Source organism: Meriones unguiculatus, chromosome 4 (assembly GCF_030254825.1).
Source record: "Meriones unguiculatus strain TT.TT164.6M chromosome 4, Bangor_MerUng_6.1, whole genome shotgun sequence".
Classification (NCBI taxonomy): Eukaryota; Metazoa; Chordata; class Mammalia; order Rodentia; family Muridae; genus Meriones; species Meriones unguiculatus.
This window is the reverse complement of record NC_083352.1, coordinates 61,741,315-61,756,854: the sequence shown is the minus strand read 5'-3', so window position 1 is coordinate 61,756,854 and position 15,540 is coordinate 61,741,315. Positions and strand designations below refer to the sequence as shown.

The 15,540-nt window shown below is 43.6% G+C and overlaps 1 protein-coding gene and 1 non-coding gene across 8 annotated transcripts in view; one reads left to right on the top strand and one right to left on the bottom strand.

The window, feature by feature from the left end:
- Csgalnact1 (chondroitin sulfate N-acetylgalactosaminyltransferase 1) overlaps positions 1-15,540 on the top strand; it is a 349,122-nt gene that overhangs the window by 58,346 nt on the left and 275,236 nt on the right. The gene's annotated exons all lie outside the window — the stretch shown is intronic.
- Positions 10,158-10,263, bottom strand: LOC132653916 (U6 spliceosomal RNA). Its single transcript, XR_009591739.1, has one exon. It is a non-coding gene; the product is annotated as a U6 spliceosomal RNA (small nuclear RNA).

Sequence of the window (15,540 nt, the reverse complement as noted above, 5' to 3'; positions counted from 1 at the left end):
AGTGATTTGTTTTGAAATGCAAGCATGACATGGAGGCCAGTCTGCCTACAAAACAAGAAGCACTGAGGAAGGACTTGTCATTCTACTGTCCTCACTGCACTCATGTGGGCAGTTGCCCAACACATAGTCACTTTCTGGAACGCTGTGTTCTGACTCTCGTTTGTGCATCTGTTGTGTCTCTGTAGCCAAAAGAAAGCAGAAAGTTGTGAAAATAGCAGGTGAGTTTGGAGCCAGTTACTTAGGGATTTTAAAATTTCTTTTTGCCAGATTTTCTCAGACACTGGTTTAATGGCACATGCCTATTTAAAAGTGAAATGAATGGCAGGTACTGGCTAGTCCCAGAAGGGAAGTGTGGGTGGTCAGGGCTTGAGTTGGTATTGGAGCGTAGCTGCGTGGTCCAGTGTCTGGCTGCTCATAAATGTGCTAACTAAAGAGCTAGTTATGAAGAGGTACACCCTGGAAGAGAGGATGCATTCAAGAAAAGCCTTTGGAGAGGAGCTGAGTCAGCTGGGCAGACATCAGCTAGGGCCTGGTGAAGATGGAAGACATGAAAGGCAGCTCCTGAGTCATGGACCAAGCAAGCACTTTAAGACAAGGACTTAGTTATGAAGATCTTTGGAAGATGTGAAAAGCCAAGTAGAAGATGATGAGGTCACTCAGAGATTAACAACTGAACTCCCAATACCACCAAGGCTGGTGGAACAGAGCAGGGATGCTGCTATAACTAGGGGACATGAGAAGAATTTGTGTGGCAGCAGCCAGAAGTGCCTGGGACCACAGGCAGAAGCTGTCTGATAAAAATGGATCCACAGAAAGCACAAAGCCACTTGTCTTTGTCTCTTTTGTTCATGGTAACTTATAATGGAGATGATTTAGTCGACGGCTCTGGCATCTGGGAAATTGAAGCTCAGGAAGCTAGCATCTCATGGTAAAAAATCAGAGGGTAAGAGAGAGAGGGGTATTGATTCATTCATGAGGGCACAGATGAATCTTCTCTGAGAGATATCCTGTCTCTTGGTAAATACTCCCTGGAGGAAGCTTGCCTGGACTTCACATTCAAACCTTAGCATCAACACTTGTAAGACCCTCTGTAGCAGAGAGATGGAGGGGGTACCTTGATGTCTTCCTTCCTGTCATCTTCCATTTTTCACTGGGTACAGCTGGAGTTAATGGATAACTGAGTCTGGAAAAGGTAGTTTTTTATTTTATTTTATTTTTATTTTTTTTCCATAATTTTATTTTTCTCATTAGTTACATTTTGTTAATTCTGTATCCCAGCTGTATCCCTCATTTCCTCCCCAATCCCACCCTCCCTCCCTCATCTCCTCCCTGCCCCTTTCCAAGTCCACTAATAGGGGAGGACCTCCTCCCCTTTCATATGATTCCCTTTTGTCAGGTATTTTCAAGACTGGCTGCAAAGTCCTCCTCTGTGGCCTAACAGTACTGCTCCTCCCTTGGGAGGTGGGGAGGTCAAAGAGCCAGTCATTGAGTTCCTGTTAGAAATAGTCCTTGTTCCCCTTACTATGGGAAACCAATTGATTACTGAGCTATCACGGGTCACCTCCACGCAGAGGTTCTAGGTTTTATCCTCTCATGGACTTTGGTTGAGTGTCCATCTCAGAAAAGACCCTGTGCCCAGATACGTTTGGTCCTTGTGGAGCTCCTATCCTTTCCATATCAAACTCCCCTTCTTTCATATGATTCCCTGCACTCTGCCGAAGGTTTGGTTGTGAGTCTTAGTATCTATTTTGGAGCACTGCTAGGTAGAGTCTTTCAGATGCTTTCTATGGTAGACTCCTGTCATACGTTCAATGCATATCCCATTTGTCTTTCTAAATGAGGATAGATCATCATACCCCGTGTCCGCTTTCTTGATTATCTTCTTTAGGTGTATAGATTTCATTATGTTTATCCTATTGGAAAAGGTAGTTTTAAGAGAAAGGGCAGGAATGGGTCAAAGAGTGAATAGGCACGTGACTAATGCATAAGCACAGGGTAAGAGCAGGGCTGAAGAGACTCCTGGCAAGGGTCCTGATGGGAGGCAGTGGCATTTAGAACCCTCTGGTGTTAAGACCTTGTGCATACCATCCTCTGGGGTTTTCAAGGCCTAGGCCTGGGTCCTGGCTATACAGAGGCCTGCCTGTGTTAGGTGGCTGCCTATTCTCAGTCCAGTTAGACGGCGAGCCAGAGTTTAGAGTGGTGAGCTCTTTTCGGAGTTCAAGTTAGCATCCTTTTATCAGAACTCTGACCCCCTAATCCATTTTAAGTGATGGAAACTTAAACGAGCAATAGAAAATGTACTATGATAAATGTAAAATAAAATTCTCTCTCTGAGAAGAAACTCATTTTAATGTTTCAATGTCCTGAATGGCTACAAAAGTGACACTTTTTCTGACTCAGTCATAATAAACTCCAAACCATGAGTTAGTGCATCTTCTGGTCCCCTTTCATATGGTCTAGATAGAAAAAACTGCCGGTTGAGTCAGCCCTGCTGCCATGATGGTCATCCTCACTGTGCTAGCTGTATGTAGAAGAAACGAGGTAAGCTGTCTAACAGTGGCAGCAATGCTTTCGCTCAGCAGCCCTCAGGCTTTGGTGATTCACCCAGTGAGCCTGTTAAAATGCAGGTGCCGCTGATCCCAAACTCCTTGCACTCCATTTATGATTCAGCATGTCTCAGTGGGCCTAGACATCTGCATTTCCTACCGGTTCCCAGATTTCATTGCTATTCAAAGATATACCCAGAGAATCATTGACCTTGGCTAGTTATTGTGTTCCAGGCAAATATTCATATCTCCATCCTACCGTGGCTGAGAGTTCCAAAAGCCAAGCCACCAGGTCACAGCCACATGACTAGGGAGCAGTAATGGAAGACCATTATTGGTGGCTGATGTTACCCTCGGTCATCTGTGTTTGGTTGTCAGGCCTGGATCACGATCAGGACTGTGCTGCAGGACTGGGTAGCCACCACTCTCTGGAATCCATGTGGAATTTGTGGTATGGTTTTAGCACTAAGTGATTGTCTTTTAAGAAATGAGACTAGACCACTTAAAAAAAAACCCTTTTATTCTTCTCTTATACATTACATCCTGACTGCAGTTTCTCCTCTTTCCACTCCTTCCATTCTTCCCCTGCCTCCCACTCCCCCGGTCCACTCCTCCTGCACTTCCCTTTAAGGAAAAAAAATGCTTCCCAGGAATGTCCACTGAGTATGGCCTAACACTTTGGAATAAGACTAGGCACAAGCCCTCATATCAAGGCTGGACAAGGCAACCCAATAGGAGGTAAAGGTCCCAAGCACAGACAAAAGAGTGAAAGACAGTCCCACTCCCATCGTTGGGAGTCCCACAAGAACACCACACACCACACTAAGCAACCATCCAGGGTCTCTGTCACTTTAGTCTCCATAAGCCCCTATGAGCCCTGCTTAGTTGATTCTGTGGGCGGTGCTCTTGTGTTGTCCTCAACCACTCTGCCTCCAACAATTCTTCCTTCTCCTCTTCTGTGGGGTTCCCCTGGTCTCTGAAACTCTTTTCATCAGTTGCTGGATGGCGTCCCTCTGTTCACAATTACGCTGGGCACCAATCTACGAGTATAGCAGACTATCATAAGGGATCATTTCATTGACATTTTTTTTTTTCTAGAAGAGTTTGGTTCTATCCTGGGTCTCTGGGATGTCTTGCCTCTCGTTCTTGGTCATCCAGGCAACGTGACAAGTAGGTTTCCTCTTGTGGCATAGGCCTCAAGTTGGACCGGTCATTGGTTGGACACTCCCACACGTTCTGTGCCCCCTTTCCCCCAGCATATCTTATAGGTAGGAGCGATGGTAGGTCAATGGTTTTGTGGCTGGGTTGATGTCCCAGTCCCACTGCTAGAAAACTTGCTGGTTATAGAAAATGGCCAGTTCAGGCCCCATGTCCCCATTACTAGAAAACCATGCTAGGGTCACCCTTGTAGACTCCAGGGTCTTCTGCACTGGTTTCTATATCAACCCAAGTCCAGTCGTCTCTCCCAGTACTCTCTCCCTTCATTCCTCCCACCCTCAGTCTGACTCCTGTTCCCATTCCTGCCACACCCCAAGTCCACCAGCAAAATCTATTACTCTATTTCCCCTTCCCAGTGAGATTCGTGCATTTCTGCTTTCCCCCTCCCCCGACCCCTGAGCCCTCCTTGATACTTAACCTTTCTGGGGCTGTGGATTGTAGCATGTTCATCCATTTGGTGCTAATAGCCACTTACATACTATGTTTGCTTTCTGGGTCTGGATTGCTTCACTCAGGATGAATTTTTCTAGTTCGATCCATTTGCCTGCAAAGTTCATGATGTCATTTGTTTTAATGTTGTGTAAATGTACTACATTTTCTTTACCTATTCTTCAGTTGAGAGAACATCTAAGGAATTGGGCCTTGTCCATGTAGTGGGCATTTACTTTTTGGTTCAAGTGTTCCTACTAGCTGATGCTGGTTGGGCTGACAGAGACTGTGAGATGGGGAAGCCCCACTCAGCTGCAGTCAGAGAGAGAGACTTTATGCATGGCTGGCTGAGCTGCTCTGGGACCTTCCCAGTGCTGGGCAGGACACCTGGGACTACCTCATGCATGCAGTGTGGGCCATTTGCCTTCCCAATCAGCCCTGTGTGTTCCTGCTCAGTGTCTGTTGCATCTGGTTCCATAATAATTCAGTGGGATGATCAATAAGTCAGTTGTTTACTTTGAGAGCTATACTCAAACCAATGACCTTGACAGAGGAGGCAACATCCGTTCATCTTTCATCTCAGATCTCTAACTAACGAACTCTACCTAATTTCCCACATTGCTGAGCAAGGATGATCTAAGGCTTGGCAGATAATAAAAAGAGCATCTCTTCAGAGTTTTCTACTTGCTTCTCCCTGAATTTCAGTCACATATTAATTATTAATCGTGAATGTCTTTATTGTTCCATTTGCAAACTGCAAATGTGAATTCCACCCATGTATTTTTAAACACCTTTATTATGAACAAGCAAATTTGAATATCACATGTAGTTTATTACAAGTAAGCTTTGTTTACAGAGGAAAAATCTGCTTAATATATGGTTTCTAGATTTTCATTTTTGTAAACTGAAACCAAATTTTGAGTTAGGAGAAACATGAGCTGTTGTATTATTTAATAGTTCCATATATCATACTTCCAGAAGCTTCTATCTTGTTTGCTTTGTAGAAACAGAGAGTTAAGCTGCAAAGTGGAAAAATCTGTGTCCTGGAATCTGGAGTACGTAATAGGAAACAATAAACCATAGATGATTTTGTCTGGGTAATAATGTTTGTGTGCACCTGTTATGTGTACCGGTATGCTTGCCTGTGTGTGTGTGGAGACCAGAGCTTGACTGAAGCCTTTTTTATCTATCACTGTCCACCTCATGAGTAGTTTTGAGTGTCTGTCTGTCTATCTATCTATCTATCTATCTATCTATCTATCTATCTATCTATCCATCCATCCATCTGCCTATCTATTGTGCAGGAGTGCAGGTACGGAGGTCTGAGGATAACTGACAGGAGTCTGCTCTTTCCTTCACTGTGTAGGTTCTAGGGAAGGTACTCATGTTATCAGGTGTGGTGTTAAATGACTCCACTTGCCGAGCCATTTCTTTGGCTCCACATTAATTTTTTGAGACAAGGTCTCTCTTTCTCTCCATGCCTGAAGCTTGCTAGGCTGGTTGGCCATCAAAACCTGGGGATATGCCTGACTCTGTCACCCCACTCAGGCCACTGGGGATGTAAGTTCAGGTTTTCATGTGTAAGCAGTAAGCATTTTACTCATACAGCTGTTTCTCCTATCTTACTGGATAATAACATTTAAAAACATATTTACATGGCTGTAAGTTCAATTATCGTTGCCTTCTGAAAAAAAACAAAATCATAATCTTACATGTTCTGAGAACAAGTTCCCAAAGTCTTCATGTACTAATTGCCTAATCAATATTAGGAACTCTTACAGAAATAAGTACTTGCAACTTTTGCTGCAAGGTACCATTCAAATTCTGTGAAGTTTATAGCTATGCTTTTCTAGTTGAGTATAATATATAGTATTATATTTATTACTTTTATTATTATATTTATTATTGGTTTTGTTAAAAACCAATTTTTTAAGATGGGATGGTGGTACACACTATAATTCCAGGACTGTGGTGGCATGAGGGGGTGGGGTGGGGTGGGGAATGGTAGATGAAAGAGAAGGGGAGGGTGGGGAGTAGGAGGTAGGGGGAAGGAGGGTGGGGAGGGGTGGGTGGGGCATGGAAGGTAAGAATGAGGAAATAGCAAGGTGGGGGTATAAGGGTGCTGAGTTTAAGGCCAGCTTGAGTTGTATAGTGAGACCCTTTCTTAAAAACTCAGAAACAACTATGGCAAGATGATCCAGTAGGTAAAGGAGCTTGCTGCCAAGTTAGCTAGTATGCTGAATTTGACCCTGCAGTCCATGTCGTAGAATGAAGGAGCCAACTCCTACAAGTTGTCCTTTGGTTTCTACACTCATATCACACCATGTACACAGTCACTCCAGCCTTCCTTCCATGATAAAACTGGCCCTTTGGGGGTTGTTCTGTCGTCTCTCCTGGTTTCTGGGAAGGTCAGAAAAACAAGCTAGTTTGGATTTGGTGACATGGAACTAGAGCAGCTCAGGTGTCTCAGTTTTAGTTTGGTCTGTTGGGGCCTTCCTAAAGAAGACTGTCGAAATCAGTGTCCTTCCATGAATCTTATTACATTCATAAATCTTACATTTTAGCATGTAGAAAATGCTTGGCATGTCCTTCCTTTCCATATTATAACTCAGGGGTAACTAGACTCTAGCTGTCTAAAGCAGTTTCTACTTTTGCATAGCCAACCTCTCCCATACAGTGGCTTGACAATGAGTCCAGGGTTGAGCTCAGCAGGTGGTTGGGGCTCAAAATGTTTGTGTTCTGTACATAGTACGTTGAGGAGGTCAGTAGAGTGCTAGGCTCCATTTCTGAGATGACCACTCATGTGACCATATTCAAACTAGAAGCCCAGGAAGGACTGATAGCCAGAGGACCAAACAGCCACCCACCAATCCCCCAGGGGACATAATGTGGGCTGCCATCCTAACTGGGCCTTGAGAGGGTCTGTCCTGAAAGAGCCACTGCAAAAGATACATTACAGCCTGTTTAGACTTGGTCTTGGAAGCTGTGCAGTATCACTCCTGTAGTCTTCTGTGGATCAATGCAAGCACGGTTTTGTGCCCACCCGGATACACATATGAACACACATACACACATCTCACACCCCTAGACTTGAAAAATAAGAAGTTAAGCTGAGGCAAAGAGGTAAGAACGGTTATGGGAAGGAGATGAGTAAGAACACACCCATATTCTTTCCTTTTTCTTCCTCCTTTTTGTAAAGAGAGTGAAAATGAAGCCAGTTTAAAGTAGAACATGGTATTTTTCCAATTCTCATATGTGACCTATTTTTTTGCCTACATTTTCCAAAGTACAAGTTGCTAAAATGCCATATTCAAGATACTTAGATAATGTTTTTCTGTACAGCCATGAAATCTCAGTGTGGTTCAAAGTATTGCTTACCATCTGTCTGGCCTCCATTCTTCTTTGGGATGTGGTCCTTTGTCTGCCGTCTTGTTTGCAGTAAACTGAGAAGATTTTACATTAATTAAGGTTGGTGTATAATATGAGCACCCCTAGTGCAGCTATAAGGGAACATCCTCTACCATCCTGTCACCAGAAAAGTAAGCCAACTAGAACTGCTTTCTGAAACAGCATCAGCTGGCCACCTACAAAAGCAGGCACAAACTTTTGGCTTGGAGGGATGTTGTGATGTGTAAGTGTGTAAGGTTCCTCAGTCTTGAACCTCCCCCGTCATGTTCTAAACTGTCAAAGTTGTCAACAACAGTGCATGGTGGAAATGCTGGAGGTGACTGTCTGTAGTCTTGCCAGCCAGTCCAGGCGCCATCATAAACTTGAGCTTCTCTTCAGGGTCACACAGTGTCTCTTGTAGTCATTTTCCCATGATTTTTACTTAAACAAAAAGTTGGCTTGGAAGTATCAGTGACTGAGGTACACTTTTCTCTTCACGATATGTAGCTGTAACCGAATAATAGCACTACTTTATGTAGTGTTTTCATTCTTTCCAAGAAGTAAAAACCACTGGTTAGATTAAATAGTAAGACAGTGGCACTTCTTTTCTCTGACATATGAAAAATGGGTATGGTAATATTCCAGAGCATATAATATGGCAAGAGTAATCTAGTCTACTTTATAATTTGTGCTAATTAACTGCCACAGAAAGAATTTCAGCTTAGTTAATTTCATCTTTCAATAATTTGTGACACATCTAGGTAGCACTGTGCATGAAGATTATTGCTGCAATGTATGCATATATAATGTTCTTTAGTAGGACAGTCTTTGAGAGGAACTTGCAACTTCCATTTTTAAACCAAAATTTTAATTGGCAGAAAGGGTGAGCCCTCAATCATGCGTACATTTCTCAAGGTTTTCCACTTAATAGACCCTGTGTGTGTGTTTCACTGATCCTAAGCCTAAATTGGTGATTAAATGTTCTTCTGAGGAATTAGTCAAGGGGTATTTATGGTGGACATCTAAAGCTCATGGCTGTTTCTAGCCCTCAAGCATGTCTGTTTTACTCTAGTACAGCAAAAGTCACAAGCAGGCTAACAGTATAGAGAGCCTAGAGATCACAACTTATCCAGACATAGTAACAGCACTACAATAATGTATTCCACACTTGGAAAAAGGCACTTTTGTTCTCTACCTGTATTTGTTACTGTCCTTGTCACTGTGACAAAAGCAACTGATGGAGTAGGGGATTATTTTGCCTCCCTGTCTCCAGGAGATCTCAGTTTGTCATGGTGGGTCAAGAATGGTGACCTAGGAAGCCTAGTGCTCAATCCAGAACATTAGTGTGCATGTGCTTCAGAGGTCTGCCCTCTGTGACCTACCTGTCAGCCAGGCTGAGTGTCCCAAAGGTTCTACAGCCTCTCCAAAGAGCACCATCAGCCAGGAACCAAGCATTCAAACACACAGATGAGCCCGTGGAAGAAATTTCTGAAGTACATCATAGTACTAGTGGGCTGGCTTGTGAGTTCTATATGATTTTGTCTTAGGTGCAAATCTTTGCGCCAAGTTTAAGAGGTAGGTGATAAGCTAACTGATTGGATGCAGAGTCGGGAAAGGGAAAAGAGATGTTACCATGCCCCCCATGTCTGTTCTGACAATCATCATCACTTCTGGGATATTCCCTGTTACTTTCCCAGGACAGTTACTGCATTACAATAACCACGGATGTGGAGTTGTTTTCTAAAAGTTCTTGCTGTGACCAGCTTATCTTTTATGGAGAAGGGTTTAAAGCTCCACCTTAGCACAATGTGACAAGTGTGTCCACCAAAAGTGAATATAGCAGGCGAACATGGTGGACTATTTCTGCTCTACATATAGGACTGTCAGGCATTTCCTCTGATGAGTTGTAGACACACTTCCTTGGACAGTCATTCCAATGTACCTCCATGGAGTACTTGATCTTGGGCAAGCAACAAAAACAGAAAAGATGGCCAGAAGTTACTCGCAGCAGCGGCAGCAGCAGCAGCAGCAGCAGCAGCCCCATGCATCACCCCCCCCCCCCCGGCCACATTACCTCTGAGACTGTTGCTTTCCCTTGGTCTTTTGGAGTACTTATCTCCTAGAATAAAGTGATGGTGATCTTTATGTATTCAAAGCAGTGCCAGAGCTGGCACAGGTTAGTTCCATTCCTTATTCTCAAAGGGGTCCTGGCCACGATAGAATACTTTGTAGTTGTGTTTAGGTTGCCACTTGTCTTCTGCTCTCTTTGGTCGTTTTTGTCTGATCATCCTTGTCAGCCTCCCGGGCAAGGACAGGGCTAAGTGTTGCCTTTCCCATTTTACACTCACCAAGGTTTGTTCCCTGTAGATAAAGGGAGTTGTGCTCTTGCCTTTGTTGTGTGGCATTCCCAGAACAGTGTGCATCGCTATAAGTTTAAGGCCCACGGTACCCTTCTTACAGGGCCTGCATGTACATGATGCCTCTAATGAATGAGCATGGGTAGACATTATTACCAAGGATTATAGGTACTCAAATCACCTCAGTGCAGTTGGGTGAGTTGCTCTAGGCCATCTGGCTATTAACTGGGAAATGCAAAGCTTTACAACTTGTGCCTTGCGCAGGGGCCATGCTAATCTTCTCTGTATCATTCCAATTTTAGTATATGTGCTGCTGAATCAAGCAATCAAGGAATATGCATGGAGATAACCTAGAACCCCTGCACAGATGTAGCCCATGACAGCGTAGTATCCAAGTGGGTTCCATAGTAATGGGAAGAGGGACTACCTCTGACATAATCTGATTGGCCTGCTCTTTGATCACCTCCCCCTGAGGGGAGAGCAGCTTTACCAGGCCACAGAAGATGACAATGCAGCCATTCCTGATGGGATCTGATAGACTAAGATCAGAAGGAAGGAGAGGGGGACCTCCCCTATCAGTGGACTTGGGAGGGGCAAGCGAGAAGAAGGGGAGAAAGGGTGGGACTGGGAGGGGAGGAGGGAGGGGCTTATGGGGGGATACAAAGTGAATAAACTGTAAAAATAAATAAATAAATACAAAACAAAAACAAAAACAAAACAAAACTTGTGCCTTTCCTACTGATCTGTGTGTGGAAGTCAGCCTTACAGTGAAATACCCTCCCGCAAGTGCCACGGCCACCAGATCCAGAGTCTGTCAGCAGAGGAGGGTTGCTGAGGACCAGCAGTGCAGTCTGCATCTCCATTAGAGACCATAGTGAGCTCAGCGATAATGATGGTCCCCAACTTAGGATGGCTTGATTACAGTTGACCTAATGATGATGTGAAAGCAGTACACATCAGCCAAAAACTGCACTCCAAATAGTTTGATTTTGGCTTTCTTTCTGACTAGTAATGTGTGTTCTTTCTTGTGAGGCTGGGCAGTAAACATGCTCTTGTTAGCATGTTTACATATGTTAGCTTAAGTTATTCTAACTTCAGGCCTACCCACCGACACCCTGCCCTTCTTTGCCTCTCCTGACCCAATCCTGCTCTTCTTTCTTTCACTCACATTTTGAGAGTCTCACTGTATTTCCCAGGCTAGTTTAAAGCATATGATCGTCCTGCTTAAGCTTCCAGAGTACTGGGATTATAGGCTTCTGTCACAGAGGCTGGCACTTGAGTTCAAAGCTTGTGCTCCGAGTAAGTTCGCATACTATGTGGCAGAAGTATTTAATGAGCACTTAACTGAAGCCCCTCCAGACTCTGCTCCTTTCCGTCAGGGAAGCTGTATACAAAACATGTAGAGTTATAGTTGAACATGTATGTAGCAGCAGGGGTGGAAACATGTATGTGGAAACAGTTCGTGGGGTATGCAGCTTAGGCAAATTGTTTTCTCGAACAAACAAACAAAAGGCTCTTGTCTGAGGGGTTGGCAAGGATAAGAGTGAGTAAAGCCCTTGCCATGCAAAGCCGATAACCTGAGTTTGAGCTCTGTCTTTGGAGCCACAACAAAGAACCCACTCTGGAAAGGTGTGATCTGGCCGGCAGGCATGCGCCGGTGACATAGCCACCCACCTGGTGCCACTTCCACACTAAAGCTAAAAACAAAACAAAACAAAATATGAAGCCAGGTACTAAGTGATAAGAAGTCAAAACTATTTCAAGCATCTAAAATATATTTGAGGTTTGGATATTTGGGACCTTATTTTTTCTTAGTGCTTTTTTAGGGCATTGATCTGGAGTACAGGGCTTTTGGACAAGGACCTGGCTTTCCCTCTTTTTTTAGAAGCCTGCACATTTAGAAGGACCATTGCAAGGGAATGGCCTTGCTTTAAGTTTTTCCGGCCTCTGAGAGGTTGAAGCCAACAGCTGGAGGCTACTGGGGCCAGAACTGGGATCTAGGGTATAGTAAGAGGCCCTGGGATTATATAGAACCACTTCCCAACATATATGAAACAGGTGACATTATAAGCATTAGCTGGCAATTTCCTCTCATAATATTACCATTTCTTACTCTCAGTGTATTAGAGCTTCAGCTAACTACAGAATAATATCGTCAATATTTTAGAGTAGTGATTTCTACTATATGTTTTTTCTTTTTTTAAAAATGCATTTATTTTTTTATTATAATTTATTCACTTTGTATCCCTGCTGCAGCCTCCTCCCAGTCACACCCTCCTTCCCCTTTCTCCCCCTGGCATTTCCCTAGTCCCCTGGTAGGGGAGGAACCCTGCACAAAGTTAAAGTCCAAGTGGATCAAATACCTCAACATAAAACCAGACACACTAAATTGGTTAGAAGGAAAAACCTTGACCTCATTAGCACAGGAGATAACTTCCTGAACAGAACATCAACAGCACAGGCTCTAAGAGCAACAATCAATAAATGGGACCTCATGAACCTGAAAAGCTTCTGTAAAGCAAAGGACACTGTCATCAGGACAAAACAACTGCCTACAGACTGGGAAAGGATTTTCATCAACCCTATATCTGACTGAAGGATAATATCAAGAATATATAAAGAACTCAAGAAATTAAACAAACCAAGTAATCCAATTAAAAAAATGAGGTACAGAGAATTCTCAGTAAAGGCATATCGAGTGGCAGAGAAACACTTAAAGAAATGCTCAAAGTTCTCAGTCATCAGGGAAATGCAAATCAAAACGACCTGATATTTCACCTTACACCCATCAGAATGGCTAAGATCAAAAACTCAAGGGATGATGCATGCTGGAGAGGTTGTATAGAATTGAGAACCCTCCTTCATTGCCTGTGGGAATGCAAACTTGTACAACCACTTTGGAAATCAATCTGGCGCTTTCTCAGAAAATTAGAAATGGTGCTACTTCAAGATCCAGCTATACCACTCCTAGACATATACCCAAAAGATGTCCCATCATTCAATATGTTTTTTTCTTTCCTGAACTAGTTGCTCCAATGCCATTTGTTAACTCATCCAGCTTTCTCCATTAATTTGAAATTATTTCTTGGATGTGCTTCTTGATTTTTAATTCTCTCACATTAATTTTCTCATCTATTTCTGAGCCATTATCAAATCACTGAACATTTTTAAGAACTTTTTTATGACTTATTTTTTTTTTATGTGCATTTGGTGTTCTGCCTGCTCTTCTGTGCAAGGGTGCCAGACCCTCTATAACTGGAATTATAAACAGGTTAAGATGCCATGTGGGTACTGGGACTTAAACTCAGGTCCTCCAGAAGAGCAGGCAGTGCTTATAATTGCTGCGCCATCTCTTCAGCCACCAATCACTTAACTTTTAAATGTACTTTTTTGGTTGTTTTTGTTTGTTTGTTTGTTTGTTCTGGTTTGTGAGACAGTACCTCACTCTGCAGTCTAGGAACTTGCTGTGTAGCTCAGGCTGGCCTTGAACTCATGCTTCACCCCCTCACTTGGGAGGGATTACAGAAACACACCACTGTGCATGGTTCAATAGTTGAACTTTATTATATATTTTTATACCTTCTGGGAGTGGGCTTCTCTCTGGGTAGCTTTTACTTTTTTTCTTTTGGAAAAAGTCTTAACTTTTCTCTCAAATTTACTAACCTAGGGGATCGTAAGGGTGATGCCAAGTTCTAGAATTGAAATTTTGACATGCTCTAATTGGCTTAGTATCTATTTGTCTGGTTAAATGTAAAGACTTAATTTCTAAAGATCTGAAGTCTGTATAATATTAAAATATTTCTTTAGCAATATGGTGTGTCTTTGCATTCTATTTTTATTGGCTGTGTTCAGCATGCTTTTTTTAATTTTCTTGTAAAAAATTTTATGTTCAATTTCATATAGTTATTTTCATGTTTGCCATGAAAGATGTCATATACACAGTCTTGACTCTGCATAGGTATTTAGAAATGACCTATTTCTATGTATAGATGTATGCATGGATGTACATGTGTGTGTATTCTGGTACAGGATTGAACCCAGAGCCTGGTACACACTAGGCAAGCTCTCTACAACAAAGCTACATCTCTGCCCCAGGAAGGATGCTTTTGAAAGAACTTAATACCTCACCCAACCCAATACTTTTAATAATCGATCAATAATGCCTCTTAAAAAACTTTTTTTCTAGTTTTTGAAGCCTATTTTTGGAGTATTTTCTGAAAATAAAATCTTGATATTATAACAACTGGCCATTGTCAGTGGGCTTGCTCTGTTCTTGGTTCCTCATCACAGAGACTGAGTGGGGGAAAGAAGAGGAAAGAGAGGTGGGGATGCACAGGCTGAAGAAATGTTCTAAATTACTGGAAGCCAGACAAGTTGGCCTGCAGCGTAGACCTGACCCAGTAACTTGATCTCCCATTGAGTTCGGGAGCTGCTTATCAGGCTTCTTAGGAGGTGCTGTCTTCACGGCAGACACATTCTACAGTTCACTGTATGGTGTCCACAGGCCAGCTCGCGCCCGAGGGAGGGATTTCCCTGAGGTGTGTCCAGCAGCCTCCTGCTGTGGACACAGGTGGCTCTCCTGCATCCAGCTGAAGAGAACTGCCGGGCTTACCCTCATCTGTGCTTTCAGGAAAGGCTGCATGAACCACATCTAGAGTGTGGGCAGATAGACGCGTCCTGGCTGTCCCGGCTGTCCCGGCTGTCCCGGCTGTCCCGGCTGTCCCGGCTGTCCCGGCTGTCCCGGCTGTCCCGGCTGTCCCGCCACACTCCGGCAGTGTTGGGATATGGCCCTGAACCACGCAGAAGAACTGAATCGGCGTTGGTGGCTTATCAAGACTTAGGCTGTTCTCACTTGACTATGGCTTTACATTTAAGCATTATGATCTGTGGCTTCTCTACCCCAGGTGTCTTAGTGAGTACTTCTGTGGACTCTGCAAGCAAGGAGGGCACAGAAGGGTGATTCCAGGTCTGGGGCGATGACAGCAGTATTCTTCTGGATGTCCTGTGTGGGTGTTGGACACAGTGACATTTTCCCCAAATGGATATAATACTGCTGTGTACTGGTTGACGGTTTCTTTCTGGTTAAGAGAGTCCTTGGGAAGGGAAGAAAATGACAACCTGTTACCAAGCTTCTGATTCCTTTTCATCATACTACTCAGAGATGGACCACCCCTGAAACTTGCTGGCCCTGTCTGTGTAACCATTCTCAAATTGCATCAATCATTTCACAAATCGGGTTCTACGCTTCTATCTGCGTAAACACCTTCCTAATGATCTGAGAAGCCAGGTTCAAATGTAAATATGCCAGCCTCCTTCAGTTGCATGTCCAAAATCTCCCTGTGTTGGTGTAGGGGTGAGGATGTGTGTGTAACCACAGGTCCCATGTTGTAGCCATGGCTACAACATGGCTCCTTGTTCCAAACTGATGGTGTGGTAATGCTTAAAAGAACTGGCAGGTGCTATAACAAGTATGGGGGCGGGTAATATGGTCTAGAAGATGGAGTGGAGTCTGCTGGGCGCATCCTGGAAGCTCTGTATATGGATACGGTACGGCTGGAGAAGGTATCAATAGGACCCATCATGCATGTTGCCTAGAGCATGGG